The sequence below is a fragment of the Mus caroli genome, chromosome 17 (genome assembly GCF_900094665.2).
Source record: "Mus caroli chromosome 17, CAROLI_EIJ_v1.1, whole genome shotgun sequence".
Lineage (NCBI taxonomy): Eukaryota > Metazoa > Chordata > Mammalia > Rodentia > Muridae > Mus > Mus caroli.
This window is the reverse complement of record NC_034586.1, coordinates 48,548,569-48,571,426: the sequence shown is the minus strand read 5'-3', so window position 1 is coordinate 48,571,426 and position 22,858 is coordinate 48,548,569. Positions and strand designations below refer to the sequence as shown.

The 22,858-nt window shown below is 43.3% G+C and overlaps 1 protein-coding gene across 1 annotated transcript in view; it reads left to right on the top strand.

The window, feature by feature from the left end:
- Positions 1 to 229: 229 nt before the first annotated feature.
- The window catches only part of Satb1 (SATB homeobox 1), a 97,012-nt gene continuing 74,383 nt past the window's right edge, over positions 230 to 22,858 (top strand). Inside the window, 1 exon segment of the mRNA XM_029471561.1 lies at positions 230 to 304. The gene's annotated coding sequence lies outside the window, so the exon portion shown is untranslated.

Genomic DNA, 22,858 nt, shown 5'->3' with positions numbered 1-22,858 from the left:
CCAAGAGAAGAGGATAGGAAGAAGAGCCCATCAGTTTGAAGGGAAGAAGGTCCCCTCTAGGAAAGATCTTCTCCATCAAACATTGAAGAGAGGGGAAAACTTGGCCCGCATGCCCCTACTGGGGAGCGACACACCCCACACAAGCTGGCTTGCGGGGCGCGGGGGTTGTGCTCAGGCCTCTCACCTGACTTCCTCCTCCGCTGGCACACACACCAATGCCCCGCGCTCTGCACCCCCAAAGCCCAGGCAAACAACGACAAGAGGAAGCGGCGGGCGGCGAGGGTGCGCGGCGGGGGCGGTGCAGGTGAGGGCCGGGGCGGTGGGGCTCCGGGGCTCGCCCACACTTACCCTGGCGGCCGCGGGGTCGCTCTCCCGCAGCGACCCTGCACCCGGGCGGCGCTCAGGGATGTGGCGGCTGCGGTGGCTCGGGCTCGGCTCAGCTCGGGCTCCACTGCGCGCTCTCGGAGCCACCGGCCGCCCAGGATCCTGCCGCCAGGGGGAGAAGCGGCCGCGGGCGCGGGGGAGGCAGGCCGGGCCCGGTCGCTCCCGCTGTGGGGTCCGCAAGCCCCCCACGCGGGCGAGAGGCGAAAGCGCGGCGCTCAAGGCACGCACGGCCCCCGGCCAGCGTCGGGGGGCTCTCGTGGGGGCGCCCCGATCGCCCGCGCCGCGCTCTACACTGCGGGCTCCGAGCGGCTCCCGCGCCCCCTCCCGCGCCCCGCCCCGCCCCCGCCCCTTCCCTTCCCCCTCGGCCCCGCGCGCTCCCCGCTCGCTGCTCGCCGCGCTCTGCCCCCTTTAAACGCCCACTTCGGATGGGGAGAGGAGACAACTTGAAGTCAAGTTGCCATTAACTTCCGCGGCGGCCGCCAGCTCGGCGGCGGGGAGGTGGCAGCAGCTGCAGCCGCCGCCCGGGAAGTCCGCCGCCCGGCGCGCCCGCGCGGGGAGCCGACCCGGCCTCAGCCCGCACCGCTGTCCCGCGCTGTCCCGGTTCCACGCCTGAGTGAGTCCCGCTTCTTTGCTCCCTGCTAGTGCTGCTCCCGCTCTGGGTCTCTTGCCCGGCTCGCCTCGGTTTTCTGCGGATGCGGAACCGATCCAAACTTCTCAGTGGCCCCGGCTGGGGCGACTCTGCGCCCCTAGCGTGCCGGGGTCTTGCTGGCCCTTCTCTAGAGCGCGCTTAGATATTCGGGAGGATTGGGCTGGTGAAGTGAGGGTCATGGCTGGGATGCGGACTTACTTGGCGTCTTTGCCTCTCCCGCACACCTGCCCGGCAGGAGTCCCTCGTTAGACATTTTAGTCCAGGTCGTGGGTATGGCCCGCTTTAGAGGACGAAGGCGGCGTGGGGGAAGCCCTCAGCGGGCGAGTGGGGAAAAGGGAGCCGCTCGGTGAGCCCCGGTGCGGGAAAGGAGGCGAGGTGCGGGGTGGAGTTGGAAAGGTCGCGCGCCAGATCTGGAGTTCACTTAGCATCCTCTCCCATCTCATTTCCCCCTGTTCTTTCCCGGCCAGCCCTACTTTGCTGGTGGCGAGAGGAGGTGGATAGGGGCCTGGGAAGTTTGTGGCAACTTCTCTATCCCGAGAGCCACTCGGGCGCTGGGCGCTCAAGTTGGAGCCCAGAGTTTGAGAGCCGAAGAACAGCGCTCGTGCAGCCCACGCCGGCGATCGCGGGTCGGACCTGGAGGGTGATTCGGGTTTGGGCTTGGGCGGGAAGCCGAGGGAGGTACATGGTATCTTAGCTGGGACTGTGGCCCCACAGGTACAGCCCGGGGGTCAACTCCTCATTTCCCTGCGACAGTACACACCCGAGAGCGGCGGCCTTCTACAGTGTTCCTCCATTGCAGAGCTCCCAGGGTGACCGAACTGGGGTTGGGCAGCTCGAATGCAAGGGAATGAGGGGGCAAGCGTCAGGTCCAGACGGTGACACGTGCGTGTGCTTGGCCGAGCAAAAGGCGCTAAACAGGTTCCCTTCTGGGATGATCCCAGAAGACCAAGAGGACAGCAGCTTAGAGCTCAGGGTAGAGGTTTTGACCCTGGCCTCCACCAGGGCCAGGTTTTACTTAACAAGATGTCAACCACAGGCTCATCTCTCAAAATGTCCGGTTGACAACTTTGACCTCTGCACCCTTTCTGGGAGAACTTTCTCTGAGGCATGCAGGATTCCCAGGGTTAAGACGTGGATTTCACTTGTCCATAGGGACCGGAAGACACCCAATTCCCTGGAGAGAACCTTTTCTGCTCCCGATTGATTGGCTGGGGTTCCATGTTTGTATCCTTGGAGGCCAGAGAACCCAACTTTCCCAAGACAGAAGAGAGGAATGAGCAAGAGTCTGGTCTCTTTCTGCCAGAAGTCAGGTTCTGTCCTTAAGCAGTACCTGGATTTTTACAGTGTTTGTGTCTGGTGACAGAAGCTCAGCCTTCCAAAAACTTTACTTAAATTTACACCTTGTCCAGAGTGGATTTTCTGAAAGAGTGAAATTTTATTTTGTAGTCAGATTCTCCAGATAGGTAGGTAGGTAGGTAGGTAGGAAGATAGATAGATAGATAGATAGATAGATAGATAGATAGATAGATAGATAGAAAGATAGATGAGTAAGTAAGTCATGCCATACTTTAGATCCAAAGAAAGCAAGGGTTGCGGTGCTGGCTCTATAAACCTTTATGAATCTCCCATGTGGAACTCGTGCTATGACTTAGCAGCGGTTCTTTATTTCTATGGCATATTATTTTTGTAGAACAGTAGTAAGTGCATACACTGGCTGCTCCAGTCTGCTGGCAAACATTAGCATTCAAGCTTACATTTTTGACAAATGTGCAGACAGGAATAGCATGAATAGGCATCTTAAATATTAACAACCCAAGCATCTGTTGTGAAACAAATTTAATATATTTACTCAGTCTTTCTCACATTGTTAGGAAAGGTTATAATAAGTGCTTAATTTCAACTTAACTTAGCAGAAGTAACTGGCGGCATCATTCACTACCTCCCAAGCTCTAACACAGTTACCACGCAGAAATACTTTAATTAACTTGGTTAAGGGCATTGTTAAATAAATACACTTTAAGCAATGTGCATACTATATAACATGCAACAGTAGCGGAATAGTCATCCTGTTTGTATGCATTTTAAATGACCTCATCTTATAAATATACCAAGTATGTTTATTCTTCATCTCCATTTGACACTTATTAGTTCATTTTTTTCTAATGGAAACAATATTTTAAATGTAGAGTTGTTCAGTCATATGTAATACATAATATGTAAACAGTAGCAATAAAATACAGAGCATTGTTAAATTTGAATATGGCTACATGTAACAAGGTTATGCAAGAGAAATAAAATCACTGCTCAATTTTGTTTTCCTTTCTGAATAATGAATACAGATGATGGATGAAAAAGGAACAAATAGGGATTTCCTCCCTGAAGTAATAGCTTCTTAAAATGTATGCGAGGTAGGGGAGGGAGAACAATGATAAAGACCTAAAGAACTTCCCAAATCCACATAGCTATTTCCAGAATCAATGCATTCCTTACTTTCCCACAAGCTGAAATATGTAATAAATAATAGTTCTTTGTATGTAAAAGTATTCAAAAGGAATGCCTTTTGTTCCCTTGTAATAAATTAATATATTCTTCTTTGGTTGATAATCTACAAAAGTAGTTCCTTGTCTCTTGGCATTTTCAACAAAAGCAACAACAAAATGAATATTGGTTTATTCTTCAAAGAAGTCTGTTGCCAGCTATATGAACCTGTAACTGAGTAAGATATGATGCTGTTGAGTGATAGCTGAGAAACACCACAGTAAACTAGCAGGGTCTGAAAATCTAGGAGGGAATCTCAATGTTTTTTTTTTTTTTTTCATGTGACAGGTTGTGGGTTGTAAATTAGGCCTAAAAGGTCAGGTGACAGGCACCTGTTCCTCATTATTGTAGAAAGCTTTTGGTTACAAACAGTGTTAGGCTAAACATAACATGGGTATGTAACAGGGACTCTCTAAAGCACTCCAGTAGTTTTTACCTACTCTGTAAATGTCTAAACAGGACATACATAGATAAGCCCTGTGTATAAACACATCGTTTCTTCCCTACATGTTATCTTGTATGATTGCAATTAATATTATGTTAGCACTTGGAAATGATGAAGTAGATAAATGAATATGACTAGATCAATCTTCTAATTATGTCTAGACATTGTAGTTGAATGCAAAATTTTTTTGTTTCTTAAAAACAACCCTCTTTTTCCTTTGCAAATTATTGATTGGTTGTGAGAATTATGTTCATCTTTTACCTGGAAAACCTTGCCAAGTGGCCTTTTATACTTTTTAGATGAATTCTCATTTAAAATGATATCACAGAATATTTTTTCTCAGCACCCATATATGAGGGGGAAAATCAGCTACTACATATTGCAGTAGCTTTGTGCCATACATAAACCAGAAAGAAAACCACACTGTACAGGAATGTAGGAAGGCTCTTCAGACCTGGCTGTTCTCTTGGGAATATTCAGAGTTCTTCATATTGAAAAAAGAGAGCACAGCTTAATCCCTATAAGTGGTTTCCTTTTACATGTTCCAGAGAGCAAACTGTGCATGTATATGGAAAAGACCACACTAGCAGAAGGTGACAGAATATTAGAGGTGCCAGTTGCTTTTAATTAGCAGAGGAGGAGGATTTTGAGTAAAGTAAATAACTCAGGTTATTCAGTTCTGTTATTAAAATATGTTCTTTATCCTTTTTGCCTTTAAATAGTTTGTGCTTTTTATATGAAGCGCTCCTTTTTAGTATTTGCTCTTGAAATTGATTTGGTTTTCATATTCTAAAACTCTGTGATGATTCTTTATTTTATAAATTGATTTACATTTTGACAGAATAGAGTTAAGTTAATTAATAGATCAGGCACAAAAAAATAACCCACAGTAAGGTATATTTTCTGGTAAAATGAAAGTTATGTTTCAGCACGATGAGCACCAGGCTTCAGTAATCTGCTCCTCGTGTGCAATGAGCACTTCCTACTTCCAGCTAGCAGGCACCTACTGTTTATTTACGCTGCATTAAACTGACAGCTCAGCAATCAGAGGAAAAATATTACTTACCTTCCTGAAGTAAATACCAGTTTATAGGTTAGTGCACGTATTTATATTCCTGTCACCACTAAATAACGGCTCTGTCTCTGTTTTAATATCTACCTGGGCTGTAACCCAGGGATTCACACTCTTCCTGGCTGGGAGGAAGGGGTCGACAGGAGTTTTTTCTTCCCAGTCCCTAGTGGCAAAACTCTAAAACAGAATCATTTCACATTCTCGTTTCTGTCATGCGAAAACTAGTTGGGAGAGATGTTGGACAGTGTTCCTGTGCACCCCCACTGCAGCACTAACCCCCTACCTCATTGGCATGCCCACTGAACACAGTCATCCTGAGGCCTCCCCTGGACAGATGTGTTCAAGCACAGTCAAGTATTCATTTGCTAAATTAACTTTCTACAAAGTTCCAAACAGATCAAACTATCTGATTCCTTAGATTATGTCTGTGATAAGGGCTCTTCCCTTCGCATTCTTGGATGGAATGCTTCAGTTTTTAATGCGGTTCTGCAAACATGCCTATACAGTAGGGCTTACTGTTTGGATGATTGCTTCTTAGCTTTGCTCTAAACAGGCTGTCTTCCTTGCCCTTCCTTCCTGCGTTCTTTCCTTGTTGTTAATCTGCCATCCTCAAAATAAGGCTAGGTGCTCCTTTTAAATAATCTATTATAATTTTATAATAAATAATTAAAAATTATTTATTATAAAATAAAATACTGAATATATGTGTTTCTTCTTCAGTTCAAGGTCCCTCTCTTTCAGGGTCCCCTTGAAACCTCAAAATCCTGCTGGAGTTGAATGCTCAAACTCATGGTTAATGTGAGAGGATGCTTATTGTTGTTTAAATTGTCTACGGAGCTCTGGAACTTACTGCCTGTCCACAGTTGTCAATCCCTAACCACGTACTCCACAAACATCAGAGCAGACTATGGTCTTTAATACAGCAAGCATGTAAATCAAATCTGTTACACAAGGTTCCTTCCCTCCACTCTCCCAAAGAGAAGTATTTCCCATGGTAATTTATATAGCATTGCTAACTGCTGTTCTCAATGGTGAGTCTATTTAAACTTGATGTCTTCATAAAGTGTGATCAATACATTAACACACATTATTTTGTACTTTTGATCTTATGCCAACGGTACCTTTTGCTGTTTATTTTTTTTAAAGGCTTTTTTAAGATCAGATATTTCATTGTAGAGTAAATAGATACAGATTGTGTGTATATATATTCTGGGTGAGATTTAGTCGTCGAGCATTTCTCTAGCATATTGGCCTATTTTTATTCCTTCAAGTCACTCTGTATCACTTGCACAGTTGTTGCTGTCTGAAGGTTTGTAATAGTAATTCTAACCACCTCCTCCTTCAATGGACTTTCAAGGATGTGTGCGATTCAGCCAGTCGGGGATCCAGTTCAGTTGTGAGAGATGAAAAGCAGTGAGCTGCTTTCTGGTGGGATTTATTTGGTCCAGTTATGTGACATTGAGTGGAGAAGTAGCTTGTCATCCAACATTCTGAGTCTGCTCTGTCTCCAGGGCAGGGAAGATCTTGCTGGATAAAACATTCACATGTATATTATTTTATTTTACCTATCGCACATTTGGGAGTCCACTTGTTGTAGAACACATTTTTGAGTACTTAGGGGTGCAGGTCCCAGTAATGAGGGGGAACCCATGCAGAGGAGGGAGCTGTCTGACTCCACCTGCTTGTGACTTTACAAGAATGCCTGGGGAATCTAAGCCAGCCTCCCTCGGCTGCTCCCTTCACTCCCCCCACCTAGGTGTGCAGGAAGTGGAGGGCGTTCTACCCAGCTGAAGGGGGTGGACTCTACTCAGAGCTATGACCTGATTTGTGGCGCACCCTCAGATCTGCAGACATGGTCCAGCTGCTTCCCAGGCAACTGGTAACCACCTCATTTGGGATGAGCTTGCCTTGCTAACGTGCCAGAGAGAACTTCGCACTGTCACCCCATCAAAGACTTTTCTTCTAGGGCTAGATTCGGAAACCAGCCTCTGGTATTTGAGAGGGTAAGTGTCAGAAAAGTTACTACAGGCACTCGGTTCCATGTGGAGAATCAGGCTGCAGCTACAGTGACTGACAGGCATATTGCTCTAGTGATATAGTTGGGCATTTGTCTCTGGGATATTGCTTTTTTTTTTCCTCAGCTGTGGATGATTTGGGACCAGGTACCTAGGACAGGTTTTCAGTGCGCATTCAGCATTCATTGTTAGGTGGTGAGATGTGCTAGTAGTCTCCACGAGGGAAATTCTTAGACCTTCTTTCCTTTAGGTATTTAAAGAAAAGACAGTGTGTCATCTGTGTGGTGGGGAAATCTTCAGATGCAGTTTTCCTGGAAGCCAGAGCTGATGGCTACAGATTCTTCTGCAATCTTACTCAGGATTTTCTGATGTGCTGTTAAAAGGGTGGAAATGACAGTGTAGCCTTTTAATGTTTTTTTTAGTATATTAAAGACTTTAGGGTAAAAGAAATTTTATGTTCTAAATATTCCATTGCAATAATTTTATAAGTAAAATAACACTCACTGTATGCAGATATGTTTGAATTGAAAGTATCCTTGAGTAGATTGTAGCCATAATTAGCTGTCTGATGTTGAACGCAATTGGGTTTTCCTGTTCCAGTGAACCAGACAATGAGAATCATTGGAGATCAACAATTAATTCTATGCGATTCTTGATATTTAGCAAGCCGTTCCTTTGCCAAGAAAATATTGTCCTAGTGAAGGAAGCACAAAATACAAATGCTTACAGCTTTACATTTTCAAAGATTCTGTAGAATCCACAAAATAATCGAAGGGAAACAACAGATGCCTTGCTTAATGGTAGACCAGTTCTTTAGTCTGTGGGTGGCAGGAACCCCATTTTAATAACTATGCTTCCAAAAACTCTTAGAGGTGACCTACTCTTCTGATGGCTTAAGAGGACTAAGGAACAATTTAGAACATTATCTTAAAAGTTTAAAAATGACAGCCTTAGTGTGTATGGAGTCATTGTATTTTAATCATACTGTATGCTTATTAGTGTTATTAGAGCAGTAGACAGTTAATTACAGCCCTTTTCTGAGACATGTTAACTGTATATTAACAACCATGTTAAGAAAGAATGATGTATGCTTTTGGATACAAGCTGCTGCTTGCTAGATTCTTGAAAAATACCTTTTCAAATGTATGGAGTCACATTTTTGGTCAAGAATCATCAAGGGTTTTCAGTAAGATAATTTAATTTTAAAACTTCTACAAGTTATGGAATGCCTTCATTTTTCCGTCTTCCATTAGCTTTGGCTCTCTGGCATTTGCTCCTGGCATTCGATGCCGCCATTGCTCTGCAGCAGTAGCTTTCCTATCCTGTATTTTGAGATGGCCACATTTTCTTGATTCTGACTTTGGCCAACGTGGACCATGAGAAGCATATTGAGTTGATTTAGCCTGATAAATATTTCTTTTTGTGGAATCATTGTAGTCAATGTTCTTTAGTCAAATTGTATTATTCTCAAGTCCATATAACCCAACACCTGAAATATATTTGAACAGCCAACTACAGCGATGATTTTATTTATTGCCTGAATCTCAAACCTAGGTTTCAGCTATGGCTTCTGTCACAGCAAAACAATAAGTGAGTGGAACCACCGGGTTTTAATACCTAAACAGGTCCTGTGGATTGGCTAACTGAATTCCCTTGATGGAGTGGTAGATCTTGTAACCTCATAATATAGCATTTAAAATCACAGGCCTGTTTCTATTTTGGGAAGCCTGTAGGGACTGCTCTTATGTATTATCATACAAGGAATTAAAGTAAAAAAAGGAATTAAGTATAAGCTACATTTCTGCACCAGATAAAATAGGAGAGACTGAATGGACAGGTCACATTCTCTGCCTGGCATATAGTAAGCACTCATTTAAGGAGAGCAAAATTAATAATTGGGTAATATTGAATATAGCTTGTGCTGATAAAGATTTATTGAAAAAAAAAGAGGCTTTTCTTTGAAGCTTTTTCATTTTTTGCTGATACATGAGCATCTAATCCTCCTGTGAACCAGTTTATTATTATTTAATGTAGATGATTTAATGTTGTCCTTCTTTAAGTGTGTCCTCCGTCCTTTGCTATGCTCTGGACAACAGTGCTAGAGCTTCTGTCTTAGCCACACTAGCTTCCCTTCAGGATCATGTCAAGTCTTCTGTTTAGCTTCATGGTGCTTTGATGTTGGGCTGGGGCAACAAACTTGAGCAGAATCAACCCAAAGCACTGCCCTGCATTTGTGGTTGGGCACATAGGGGTCTGGGTGGCATTCCAGAGCCCAGCCAGCATCCGGCTGGTAAGTGGTGCAAGTCTCCTTGCCTCTGTCCCCTTCCCAACTACAGTGATGTTTTCTCAGGACAACATTATGTAGACTTCAGCCACAAAGAATGCATAAAGACAAAACAAATCCCTGTAGTTCTGCCTCATGTACCAATAGGAGAGGATGGGGTACTTGTATGAGAGGTGTTCCCTTGACTCCTTAAAACTCACAGGTCGGAGTCAACAATAGGCCTCCTTGGCTGGGTGGGAACTTTTGCAAAGGTTACAGGCATTCTTTGAAAGTTATCTAAAAAAAAGAGACTTCTTTTAAAATTTTTATTATCTTTTTAAAGCATGCGTGGGACTATTTGCAAGACATTCCTATTTAGTTACACACCAAAGAAATACGCTTTAAGTGGTGCACTGCTGTGTGACCTATTGCGTTATCACACACATTCTGTCTCTTTAAAAACACACTCTCCTCTGTCTGCCCTATTAATTGTTGATATGTTGCCATCCACGAGACAAAAATTAGAGCTGTAATTAAATAATCATGTGATGCTCCTTAGTGCCAGTGAGAGCAAACTCATTTGTCCAGGCCCTGATGGTCACTGATTATTGTATTATCACTGGCTTGCTTGATTTTTTTTTTTTTTTTCCAATTCTCTCTGTAGCTTCCCTAACCACTGTCCTTTTCAAAATTAAAGAAAGTAGCAGACATCGAGCCAGTTAATTGGCTGGAGGGAGGTCCTGAGGGAGGTAAGGTAGGGTTACTTTTTTTTTTTTTTGCCTTTGCCTTTGCCTTTGGTCACCTGGTAGGTTCTTTGGGAAGGCTACATCAGTAGTGTGGTTGGCTGCCATTTAATTTACACTGGTGTTTTGGCTGGGATGGAGGCATATGGGGAATGCCAGGAGAATTACAAAAGGAGCTGGGTATTAAAATTCAGAAATGATTAAAATTGAAATAAAAGGATGCTGCTTCTTTGCCAGTACTCTGGCAGTCATAATGACACATAGAGATTAGCCTCTACCTTCATCCTCTCCTTCTTTCTCATTTCCTCTTGTTTATTATTGACACATTTTCCTTATGTCTGTCTCTCATCTCTGTATCTTTTGTACTATTATGTGTTTCTCCTTCTCTCGCTTTCCTTAAGCATGGAGACGCCTACTTAACCTTATTATAACAATAACAGAATAGGTTATTAATATTTAATATGCACATGATTAAAATTTCTCTCCCTTAAACATAGGTCAGCTGTATTATTATTAACCAGCATGTAATTTTTCATTTAAAATATTCCTATTCTGCCTTGCTGTTTCTGAAATGCCTTCTACTTTAGTAGTGATTTAATACATAATGTTTAGAAAACTGTGGACGGCTACTGAGAAAAGAACTTACCAGTCATGGATAATCAATTATGCATGAATTCAAATGTAACAGATGGAATCTGGTGAGTTAAAGTTTCTCTATGCCTTAGTGTTTTTTATTTTTTTAATTTGTTTGTTTGACACCTGTCTCTTATATATAGATAAACATCTAATATAGCATGTGCGACATGTCCTTGTGTCTTTATTTCCCTTTTAAAGTGAACATAGTTTTTGCATCAAATGTAAAGGCAGAGACACCTTGATCTGTCCCTAAACATCTGCTTCTGTCCCTTTGTTTTATTTCTGTGGAACCATGCTTAGCTAATGGCCACTCAGCTGGATAGTCGGGTGGGAAGGAAGACCCACACCTAGTTGCTCTTCTCCTGTATCAGATACCCTTTCTGTGGGAGTTGCTTAATGATAGGGTATTACAATAACTGTTGTTTTTAAAGGGTTTCTGATGAAAACAGTGGTGCTCCACTTTTTAATTGAGTAATCCATTCTTGCATGTTATGCAAGTGTTAACTGTACATTTATCATGTTATACCATATGCCCAATATATTCACTTGTGTGTATATATGTACACACACACACACACACACACACACACACAAATATGCACATACACATACATGCATGATGTTGATATATACTTGGATATAGGCCAAGCCATTGAGCTTTTCAAATTCATTATGAATACCACAAGAGTTAGTTTTATATCCTAAGCTGTGGCCCTTCCCAGCCTCAGAGATACATTTGTTTAAAGCTTTGTGAATCTTTAGTGATAAATTCCCTTCCTACAAAGTGAACTCAAGGCTTGGTTTCAAGGGCCTAATTTACCCAAGGAGAGATGAGAAGGTTTATCCTCATCCAGTGTGCCATGAATACCAAGCTTCGCTTCTACTGTAGAAGTAACAGGAGAAGAGTCGGTACTGACCGTCCGACAAGCAACTTAATCTCCAGACAGCTACAAGCTGGTCCCCATCAGAGGTGTTTACAAATAAGCTGTTTGTCTCCCACATGTGTTTATATATAAAAAATACAAGTGAAAAAAGTGTTTTGCAAAGTAAAAATAAATGATTAAAAAATAGCCTCAAGGCTCTCTAGTTCTTTTAAAAAAGTTATAGTGTAGTATTATTTATAAACTTTTTGCTTCTTACCAGCCAGAAATTTTTACATGTAAATTTATAGTCCATGTTACTTATCTAATGAATTAAGTTTCACAATGAACATGTTAATAAAGAGGCATCTTCAAGACAGGTAACTAGGCCTGTAGCTATACTGTAAAGCTATTTATAATAATTAATGCTTTTATCTATAAATATATCTTTAATTTAGGTTTACAACATATTAATATTCCTTAGTCATGCACATCAGAAAAACACACCTATATAAATATGAACTTGAGTAAAATATAATTTATAAGATAATTTCCAGTTCATTAAAAATTCCACCATTAATATAAAAATCTATAATGTAAGATCACCAGAAATAGATGATATGACACTCTATCTAGGATAGCATAGCATAGGAAAGAATGTTTGTAATTGTTGGATTAGAAGTTAACTACCTTGATCCATATCCCTACCAGAGAAGTAACTGCCTACATTTGAAGTTAATTAAATTTAGATTTAAGAACTTTGTTTTTTTTTTAAAATAGTCTAAACTCATCACACGCAGACAATTTATAGATTATTATTACATTTATGCCAACCTCCCAAGGATGCTTTTCTACTTGAGCAGTTGAGGGAAGACGTACTATTTTGTGAATGTAATCATTATGCTTTTCAAAAAGATACACAAAGATTATTTGGACTGACTGTTCTCATTTGTTTCAGTCTCTCTCCTCTCTTCCTCCTTGGCTAAGGCTTTGTGTTGAGTTAATGTTAAAGAGAACAAACAGTATCTTCTTGCGTTTGGAGGACCTTCAGAAAGGGTGAGAGATTGGTTGGTGATTACCAACCCAAGCTAATTTTCTTTTGGGTTCGACACTCATCCTATGAATCAATTGTCTGTTACAGACTGGACTGTGGCTGTTGGCTGGTAAGGACAAACCCTAGGAAGTTGGTACAGGGATGGCTTGTCCAGTGTCTTAGAGCTCGCTGTCTCTCTGAGGCTTGGCATGATATGTTAATGACAATATATTTCGCCTGGACTTAGAAACAGCTGATAGCTCTGCTATTTTGTTTAAATTTTGTTTCCTGTGGTAAAGATCTAACCTAAAACATGCCACTTTGATGATATTGAGGATACAATTCCGTGACATTACACCAATATACACAGCTGTCACCACTGGCTCTTCTGAATTCTTTCATCAACCCCTATGAACTAACCTCTACTTTTGCTTCATCAAATTTCAAGCATTAAAATGAGATTGAATCATTTTCTAGCTGAGAAGACTTTGTCCCAGGTTGTGGCTTTCCTTTGCTTTAGTGTTCTGTGATGTTTGCTCATGGCAGTACAGTACCAGATACTGCTTTTGGCAGATGTCTCCACAGACATTATTTGGACTAGTATTTGGGTCTTTATCCTTGCAACTAAACTCTTTACCTTTGCAACTAAGCCAGAAAATATTAATGATAATAATAATATTCACATCTCTAAGAAAGTCTGATTGGTAGATCTTGGCTAAAGGCTGGGAAGGGCTGTCGGAATTCATAAGAGTTAGAATCCGTCCAGCTTCCCAAGAGTCCTGCCCTCCTAATCAAGGTTGAAGTGTCCCTCAGTTATTGTCAAGGCATCTAGGGCATGTACAGTTTGAGCACTTTGGTTCTGCTCAAATGCAGTGACAGGATGGAAAAGAAAAAGAAAAAGATACATTTTCAAGTATTAGAAAAGCCCACTCAAGGTTAAATAGTGGTTAAGAGGGGAGGGAAAATAAAAATCACATTCAACTGTGTTGGAAAAAAAGGGGGTGGGTGTAGAGGAAACTTGGATAGTTCTGGCTCCAGAAAATAATAGACTGGTTGCAGAACTGAGCTTCCATGTGTAATTTTGTGGTTAGTCGCTTATGTCTGCGATGATAAATCACATACCTGCATAGGATTTTTGGCACCCCAGTAAATCTCAAACAAGTGCCCAAATGCTAATTTATCATGGTTCCTTGGACAGCATACCCCTTTTTACCAACTCAGTGATCTAATATCCTGTTCCTACCCCCTTATCTGTCTGTTTCAAACAAATGCCTACCCAACTACTCCTTGTTTTGGAACACTCACTGCTGGTTCCTGCAACAAACCTGCCTTGCTATGTGTCCCTGGGATTAGGTTAAAAACTTCAGTTCAGGGGTATCCTAGTGGGTCTGTTCGAGTCCCTGTCTCCCAAATACTGCCTACTCTAGAGTGTATCAGACCTGATCACTTAGCAGAGACATCCTGTAAACCTTAAAAACACTGCCTAGCTCACACATCTTCAACTATTCAATTGCAGTAAGCTGGGATATCCATACTTGTCTTTCCTTCCTAAGATTCTTAAGCCCTAACTCCTTCCTGCAAATAGTTCTGGGATTTCCTCCTGTGGTGTCAGGGATATACATACATGTGATACATTTTAGGATGTTCTAAACCTTGCAATTTGGAGGTACCAGTACAGAACAAGAATGGCACAAAGATGGTAGAATGCATAGTGTGATAGAAGAACAGGGGAAGGGAAAAAAGTCGTAGCTGTATGTACTGGCTAGTTTTGCGTCAACTTGACACAGCTGGAGTTATTACAGAGAAAGGAGCTTCAGTTGGGGAAATGCCTCCATGAGATCCAGCTGTAAGGCATTTTCTCAATTAGTGCTCTGGGCTGGTAGTCTTGGGTTCTATAAGAGAGCAGGCTGAGCAAGCCATGGAAAGCAAGCCAGTAAGAAACATTCCCTCCATGGCCTCTGCATCAGCTCCTGCTTCCTGACCTGCTTGAGTTTTAGTCCTGACTTCCTTCAGTGATGAACAGCAATGTGGAAGTGTAAGCCGAATAAACCCAATAAACCCTTTCCTCCCCAACTTGCTTCTTGGTCATGATGTTTGTGCAGGAATAGAAACCCTGACTAAGACACCGTAGTCTTAGCCTTAGACATAGCTGTAGCCATAGCCACAGCCTAAGCCATAGCCTTAGCCTGAGCCTTAGCCTTAGCCTTAGACATAGCTGTAGCCTTAGCCACAGCCTAAGCCATAGCCATAGCCTTAGCCTTAGACATAGCTATAGCCGTAGCCACAGGTAGGCCTTAGCAGTAGCCATAGTCATACCCATAGTCATAGTAATTTTTTTTTTTTCTATGCAGTTACCAGGTTTTGGACAGTAAGGCTAAACTAAGCTGTTTATTAAAGGGGGTTAGCTGAAGCGTCCCAAGAGAAAAGGAGCCTGAAGTTCATTCCAAGAGCCATAAATTCAAACGAGGCATCTGGAAACAAAGGCAGAATGGTGGTTCTATACTTGGTAGGCTCAGTGGCAACTGCAGGAATCTTTACTGATCTTAGTTTCAGATACGGGTCTAGATAGAAATACTAATTTTGATGAAGTTATTTCCACTATGCTTTACAAAAGATTTATATTAATGTCTGTAAAAGGAAAGCTCTGAAAAAAAAAATCTGTTCAATAGATCCTTGGTAGTGAAATTCCTTTTCGTTGGATGTAAAGGCCTTGCTGACTTGCCAGCCATGATAGCTAGCTAGAACTGCTGTGATACTGACTTGCTGAGAACATATCACAAGTTACCTTTGAGTATTTACATCCAACTGGGGGGACATCTTTTGATCACTATCCGTCTGGCTATAACTGAAACCCAGCTTCCTTGAGTAGAGAAAAATCCCAAGCTCATTGAAATCTTGGGCTTGATCATTATTATATTTTGCTCACGCCTGCAAACTTTTCCAGCCTTTAACATTATTTATTTATTTATTTATTTATTTATTTTCTGGAGCATACTGTACCAGGTTTCAGTAGCTAGATACTCTCTCAGTGTAAGTAGCTACATTACAAAACTCCATGGCTAAGGGGGTTTGTGTTAGCATCACAGGAAGCTGGAGTAAGGGTGGAATGGCTGTGTGTCTGTTATAATGGTGTGTCTATGGTATTAAAGTACTCACAGCAAACAGCATATGTAGTAATTGCATATTGTTCCAAATGTATTACAGGACCCTCTCAAGTACAGACATGTCTGGAAAGCTATCTAACATTTGTATTCAGTGGTACACTAGTGTCATTCCATGTAACATTACAGATCTTTGGGTTAATTTTAAAATGGAAAATGATTTCCATTCAGACATCATTAGAATGTCTGAAAGCCACCTTTCAGCACCTCTGAGCCTCCTTCTGATCGGATCCTGGCCTCAGTCATCTTTTACAGGAGTTCTTTAGGTAAATGCTCTCCAGTAGGACTTTCTGTAATGGGGAAGTGTTATATATAATCTACACTGTGCCATTATGTGAGATGCTAGCCACATGGGGACCATGAGACACTTGAAGTGGGATGAAGGAACTAACTTGTAAATTTTATGTAATGTTAATTCATTGAAAATTAAGTGATGTAACCATCTTCTGCACTATTCCTGGTTCCTCGCTTTTGCACTACTTAGAAAGTCCTGTCAGTGCAGTTAATGGTGAAGATTGGTTGCAAAGGACACGGAGGGCTCCTTGCTCCTCTCTATGCAGTCATAATGCAAATATTGCAAGAATACTGCAACCAGTTCTTGATCTATGGTAACTACTGGAGACTTCTGCACTCAAAGGACTTGCAGTCTGATAAGGGATATGTTTACTTCACTAATAATCACTCAGGTGGCTAGGTGATGACTGTATTTCTACTAATACTAATGATTGTATTTCTACTAATACTAATAAAATACTAATTTTGAGAAATACTAGAAATACTAATTTTGAGAAATACTAGGACCCATAACTTGTAAGATTAGTCAAGGACTTTAGTAAGGGAAATTATGAGGCAGTGCACTTGAACTTCATGTTCAAGACTGGGTCAAGTTGGCTACAGAAGCCACAGATAGCAGAGTAAGTCAGTATATGCCCTGCCATGACCTCCAAAGGCAGGTACCTTATAAAGCTACATTTAAGACATAGACTTCAAACTTACGAACTTGAGCAAGTAGCTGCTTTCTTAAACTGTAAGCAGTTGCCATGATGTTGGTCATAGATAATATGAGATAAGATGCTGCAAATATTTACAGGATATTGCATTTCCTCATGAAAATATATTTTGATGAAGTTGTTTGGGCTACAGCCCCACCCTTTCCCACCTGGCACTAGCAAAGTGGTGTTTGGTCCATTCAAGAAACATGTAGAAATCAGTACTGACATCTCAGACAGACAAAATGAGACATATAACAGCAAAACATATGGCCTGGAATAGACATCCTTATATGGCCCACACAGACCATGTCCCCAGAAACTCATACATAGAAGACACCATGTGCAGCCAAAGCCAAAAAACAAAGAGCTGACATGACAGAGAGCAACGCGTTGCATAGATGGAACTGCTTTGAGTGGAGACAGCCAACTGTATTTGAATTTAAAAAGATAAACCAAGGCAAACCATGTCCATAGAAAGCATTATGGTGGTGAGTGCTGCTTCATTAACAGTCACCAGGGGAACTGCAGTATCTGAAAGCATTCAGGGTCTAAATGCCTTCTCTGTTTATTAAGACTATATACACCATTCACAACTCTAAATGTGTCTTAACACCTTCGGAGAACATCTGAAGCATGCAGCAGTCCTTTCATGAAGTTTTTAAAAATCTTGTGTATTTGTTATGCTAGTTCATGCTCCTTTCCTTTGTGTATGCAGTTCATAGGCCTTTTTTCATGGGAGAGAATATTGACACACTGTTTTGATGGTATCCATGTGCTGCATAGTACATGCACTGGGGCTGCAGGTCTTAGGCTGCTGCTGAAATTCTCCAGTTGGATAGCAAGATTTATAAACCTTATTTTAACTTTTTTCAACAATTGCTTGAATCTTTTGGGCTAAAGATAAGCTGTCCCTGTAGAATTAGGTAGTATTTTTTTGCCTCCAACAGAACCAATTATAATCGCATAGATCTTGGAAGGTGATATAATTTCCTTTTTTTCTTATTATTTTGATTGAATTTTACCGATTATTACTTAGTACCTATAGTGAGTTTACTAAAGAGGAAGATCTCACACACACATACACACACACACACACACACACACACACACACACACACACACTCCTGAGCATATATAGTAGTACAGCCCATCACTAGGTCTCAGCCTGTGTGCCATTCTCCCCAGGCCATTTTTTAAGACATATACTTTATTCTTTAAGAAAATAATTGCTTGAGGAAAAAGATGATATGTGTATGACTGATAGGTTGATGACTCTCCTATACTGTTACTCTTTATAATAAAGTCATTATTATATGCCATTATGCTCATTCATTCTACCATTCCCCCAAGGCCATGTTAGTCTTTATTCCATACTTTAATGATTTTTGTTTATGAATAGGTTGTGGTTCCTGAGTGCTGTTAAGATTAAAATTTCCCAGGTTACGTCAGCCCAGCATGGATCAGGTCCTTGGGAGACTGAGGCAACCAGGAGTCCTTTTGTCATATTTATTTGTGTAAAATGATTGGAGAAACATAGTATTTTCATTCCCTTGTAATACGACATCTCAGAAACCTTTGTTTGTTTGTTTGTTTGTTTGTTTTTAGTGCTCTTGTCTTTTAGCTCAGAATTTGTCTTGACCAACAGCTAGCTAGTCTGCTCCTTCTTCCTTCTTTCTTTTTTTTCTAAGAATTCAATTGAAGTTGAGTTGCATTAGCAAGTGACATATTGCTGCCTTTGTAGGCCTGTATAATTTCTTTCTCTCTCTCTCTCTTTATTATTGTTTCTTAATTCATCCAGCATGACACTAGAACACACTGTTCCTACTAAGAAGGTCAGGTTTCAGGGAAACATGTCAGGCATTACCAATTTGAAGGACTATTCAGTTATCCACATTGGAGACTGAAAGTTTAATGTATCCTATTGAAAAACATCATGGTTCTTATCAAGATAATCATGTTTGTTCTTTTAAATATCAAATATCTTTCAAAATAAGTTTAGCCTCTAGTCACAATACAGACTCCCACGCAAGTGCTATATTTGGCTGTATTTGTATTTTCCTTATTGATTATTATACTGTAAATAGCCTCCACATTTCCCACACATTTCAACTTTAAAAAAAATGTACTCTTAGCTTTTGTGGTGAAGGTGGTTTAAACTTCCTCTGTTTTGGATGGTATGTTTCTGCCTTGCTATCGCATGCTGGTGTTTTTTTGTTTTTTTTTTTTTCCCCTTTCTCAAGGCTTTGGTGCCAAGATTCACCGTTGCCTTCCTCAATTTTGACTAACCTTTCCGGTTTGTGGTCGAACCTGGGTGCTCTTGGAGCAATCTATTTTCTTTGTGCTCCTCCTAAACTTGCACCCCCTAGCCCACCCCAGGAGGCAGTAATTTCTCCTTCTTTACCTTCTGCCTTTTTTTAGATTTCGAGTGTAAACAGTGTGCCTGAGAGTGTATTGGTCGCTTTAAAGAGCTTCATTTGCATATCTCGTCCTTATCTCTGCGGTTGTCCTAACTTGTTGCTTAAAAAAAAAATGTATCACATAGTGTTTTTCAGTTCTACACATCTTTCCCCTACTACTGTATTCTTCAAAAACAGTTCTTCAAAATATAACACTTGGCTCTTGCTTGATGATCTGCTTTCGGGTGGGACAAACCTTAGTGATTAAAAGATGCATTTTTATGTGGACTGTTTTTAGTAAATTACCTAATGAAGGTCATACTGTGTAATAATGGCCAATAATGTAACTGGAGATCTTTTTCTGACGACAAAAGTACTTATTGCCACAGCAGATGAACTCACTAACCCAAACTTTCCTATATTCGCCCGGTGTGAAGTATTTTAAGAGTGATGACATCTTTTCCTTTGTAATAGCAAGTCAGGTGTGTGTTTCCAGTGACCCAAATTTAGTTTAACTCCAGCACTACGGGCCGCGTGTTTCAGAAGTCCAAAGTATCTCTGTCTCTGACTTGTTCTCAAAGCCCTTACTCAGTTGTTACTGCATGTCACTCTTGGCAGTTTAAGAGACCACATTCCTTTGAGAATAAGTACCAGGGCGAGCGTCACCAGGCTTTTCGCCTGTCTTGCCCTACTACCCAGGCACTACACCGGGCTCTTTCATCCAGCCACGACTTGCTGCTTGCCCACCTCAAGTGACACCTGCATGCCCCCGCCCCCGTCTCGCCGGGGTGGCTCTGGGTCCCCCTCCTCCGCGCTGCCCGCACGCACCTGCCCGGGGCGCCTCCGTATCCTCCCCGCGCCCCCGGCCGCCGGGCATTGTGTACACTCGGCCGGCCGCCCGCCTCTCGCTCGCGGCTCATTACGGATGCTCGCGCGCCCGGCCGCCAGCGCGCGCCCCACTCAGCTCTTCCCGGGCCGCCGCCGCCGCCCCCGCCCCTCCCCCGATCCCGGCCCTCCAGCCCGGGTTTTGAGCCCGGTCCCTCCCGGCCCTCCCGCACCCTGCCCCCGCCGCCCGCGCTCCCCCTCCCGCGCCCGGGACGCGGCGGCCCCGCCGGGGTAGCAGGCTGCGGGCGGCCGGGAGGAGGCTGCGCTGCCAGCCGGTGCCTCGCATTAAAATGAGGAGGAGGAAGAAGCGGCAGCCACAGCGGCGGCGGCGGCAGCAGCGGCGGCGGCGAGGGCTGCAGCCCGGGAGGACGCGCGGAGCCCAGCGCGGCACGGCAGCGGCCACCGCGGCCGGGATGAGTCAACTCTTGGTTTAATGGGGGCAGAGCGGCCGCGAGGGGACACGAGCGAGCGAGCGAGCGAGCGACGGGCAGCCGTCCGGGGAGCTACGCTCACACGAGCGCGCAGACCCCTGCGCGCCTCTCCCGGGCCGCCGGCGACTCCGGCCTCGCCGCCCGCGTGGGGACCCCGCCTGCAGCCGGGCACCCGCCGCCCTCCGCGCAACTCTGCATCAGTTTTGGGGGGCCTCCGGGCGGCGGCTGCGCCCCCAAGTCCCACTGCCATTGTCGACCTCCTTGTTTACCTCCGACTCGGGCTGAGTGAGAGCTTGGCGACTTTTGGGGGGAGGGGGCGGGGAGCGAGTGGCCGCCGAGGAGGAGGCGGCGGCGGGGTTGCCCTCGGATCTCCCCCTCCCCCCTGCTCCTCCCTCCCCGTCGATGCTCCCGGGCGCTCCGGGTCCCCGCGTCCATGGGCTGGGAGAGGGTCCCCGGGGTTGTTGTCGGTGACGCCGGCCTCCCAAGTGGCCTCCTAGTGCCTTCCCGGGGCTCTTGGCACGACCCTCTACCCCTCACCCTCTCAGGCCCCTGCTAGATACCCTCAGTGGGGGTGCAAGGCGGTGGGGAAAAAGTTTAAGGTTTGTTAATCGCAGTCGCGATTGTTGGGGAGGGGGAGGGGGTGGCTGGGAAGAAAGCGAGGTGGCCTTTCCACGAGGCTCCCGGGTCTCGGACGAGTCTGGCGAGGGTGACACCAAGCCGACTTTACGCGCTCTCCCAGAAGCTCAGCGGGAGGAGGGGGCGAGGGTACCTTTTTTTTTTTTTTTTTTTTAAATTTCTCTTCCCCACCCTTTCTGGGGTTCTTGTCCGCAGTGATTTTTTTCCTTCTTTTAAAGAGATTCCTCTCACCACCTCCCCAGTACCACCAGTGTACAGCTCCTAAAGGGTTCCGCTTTGTTTTTACGACTCCCCCCTCCCACCCCCCACGAATCACTTGTCAGATCAATTTTACCTTCTCCCTCCTCCCTACTTCCCACTCTCCCCTCCTCCCCTTCCAAACCCCTTCTCCGAGGTTAGACATTTTACAAGCTAGCTATGCTGTTATTCGAATTGTGACTTTTTCTTTTACCCCCTCCTCCCATATCTACCCTTCTAGACGTTTATTTTTGCCCTTCCCCCGCCTAGCGGGGCGGGGGGTAAGGGAAGAGAAAATAATACAATTTCAGGGGAAGTCGCCTTCAGGTCTGCTGCTTTTTTTTTTTTTTAATAATAATAATAATAATAATAAAAAGGACATAGAAAACACCAGTCTTGAACTTCACTTCAAGAACCCCGGCTGCAAAGGAAATCTCCTTTGTTTTGTTATTTATATGCTGTCAAGTTTTGAAGTGGTGAGTTTCAGGTCGGTTTTGCTAATTTCACTCAGTAAAACTGCAGCTTTGCTGTTGCTAGATAGTAGTTTGTTTCTTTGTCTCTTTAAAAGGTCACAGTGAAAGCTTGGCCTGGATTGTGCCGGCCATATGGAATGGATAAGGGCACAGGCTCTTCAAATGTGCTACTGGGGTTCTGTTGGGCAAGGAAAGGACCCTAAGAGGAACTCTTGAAAAGGATCTCACGACGAAAAGAAAAAAGAAAAAAAATATTTTATTAAAATCAGAATTGCGTGCGTTTATTTCCTGCTTTTTAAAGGAAATAATTACTGAGATGGAGTTCATCAGCTCATTCCAGGAAGGATCCTCTGTGGTCTTATTTTATGGACAGGGAAATGGGGTTTGGGGAAAGTAGCCTGCTTTCTGGGTGCCATCCATACACTGCTCTAAAATGGCTTTTAAAAGATGTAACTCAGACTCCTGAGCTGAGCTTTGGTTGAGACCAGAGTTAGACCCAGCTGTTGTCCAGGGAGGCCTGTTGGCAATGGCTGGATTCAGCTCAAACCTGAGGTTTGGTGAACTTTTGCCATGGCATAGAGTTTAAAGGAGTATTAAATTGAGTGTTTTATGTGCATGTAATTTTGCTTTATAATGCAAACCTTTTAGAGACTGACTTAGTGTCTAGTAGACGCTTTAGATGTGTATTCAAGAAACAGGTTTTCATGACCTATGTGATGCTTTGACAGTCAATACATTAAGTAAGTTGGAGTCCATCCCTTCCTTGTGCAGCTCATGGTGCTGCTGAGCCTCGTGATTACCTAATATGTTCTGTAGTATTAACTTTGATGCTGGTATGAATTCCCGCCCCCTTTTTTCTCATAAGTTGCCCTCAGGGGTTAATTTTTTTTTTTTTTTTTCTGTTCAATTCCTATGTTTCAAAATTTGTCTTCTGCTCTAGGGCAAGGCAACCAGTTTTGGAAGAATCAGCTTTGCGTTGTGATTCACATGCCACATAAAGAATGTTTTA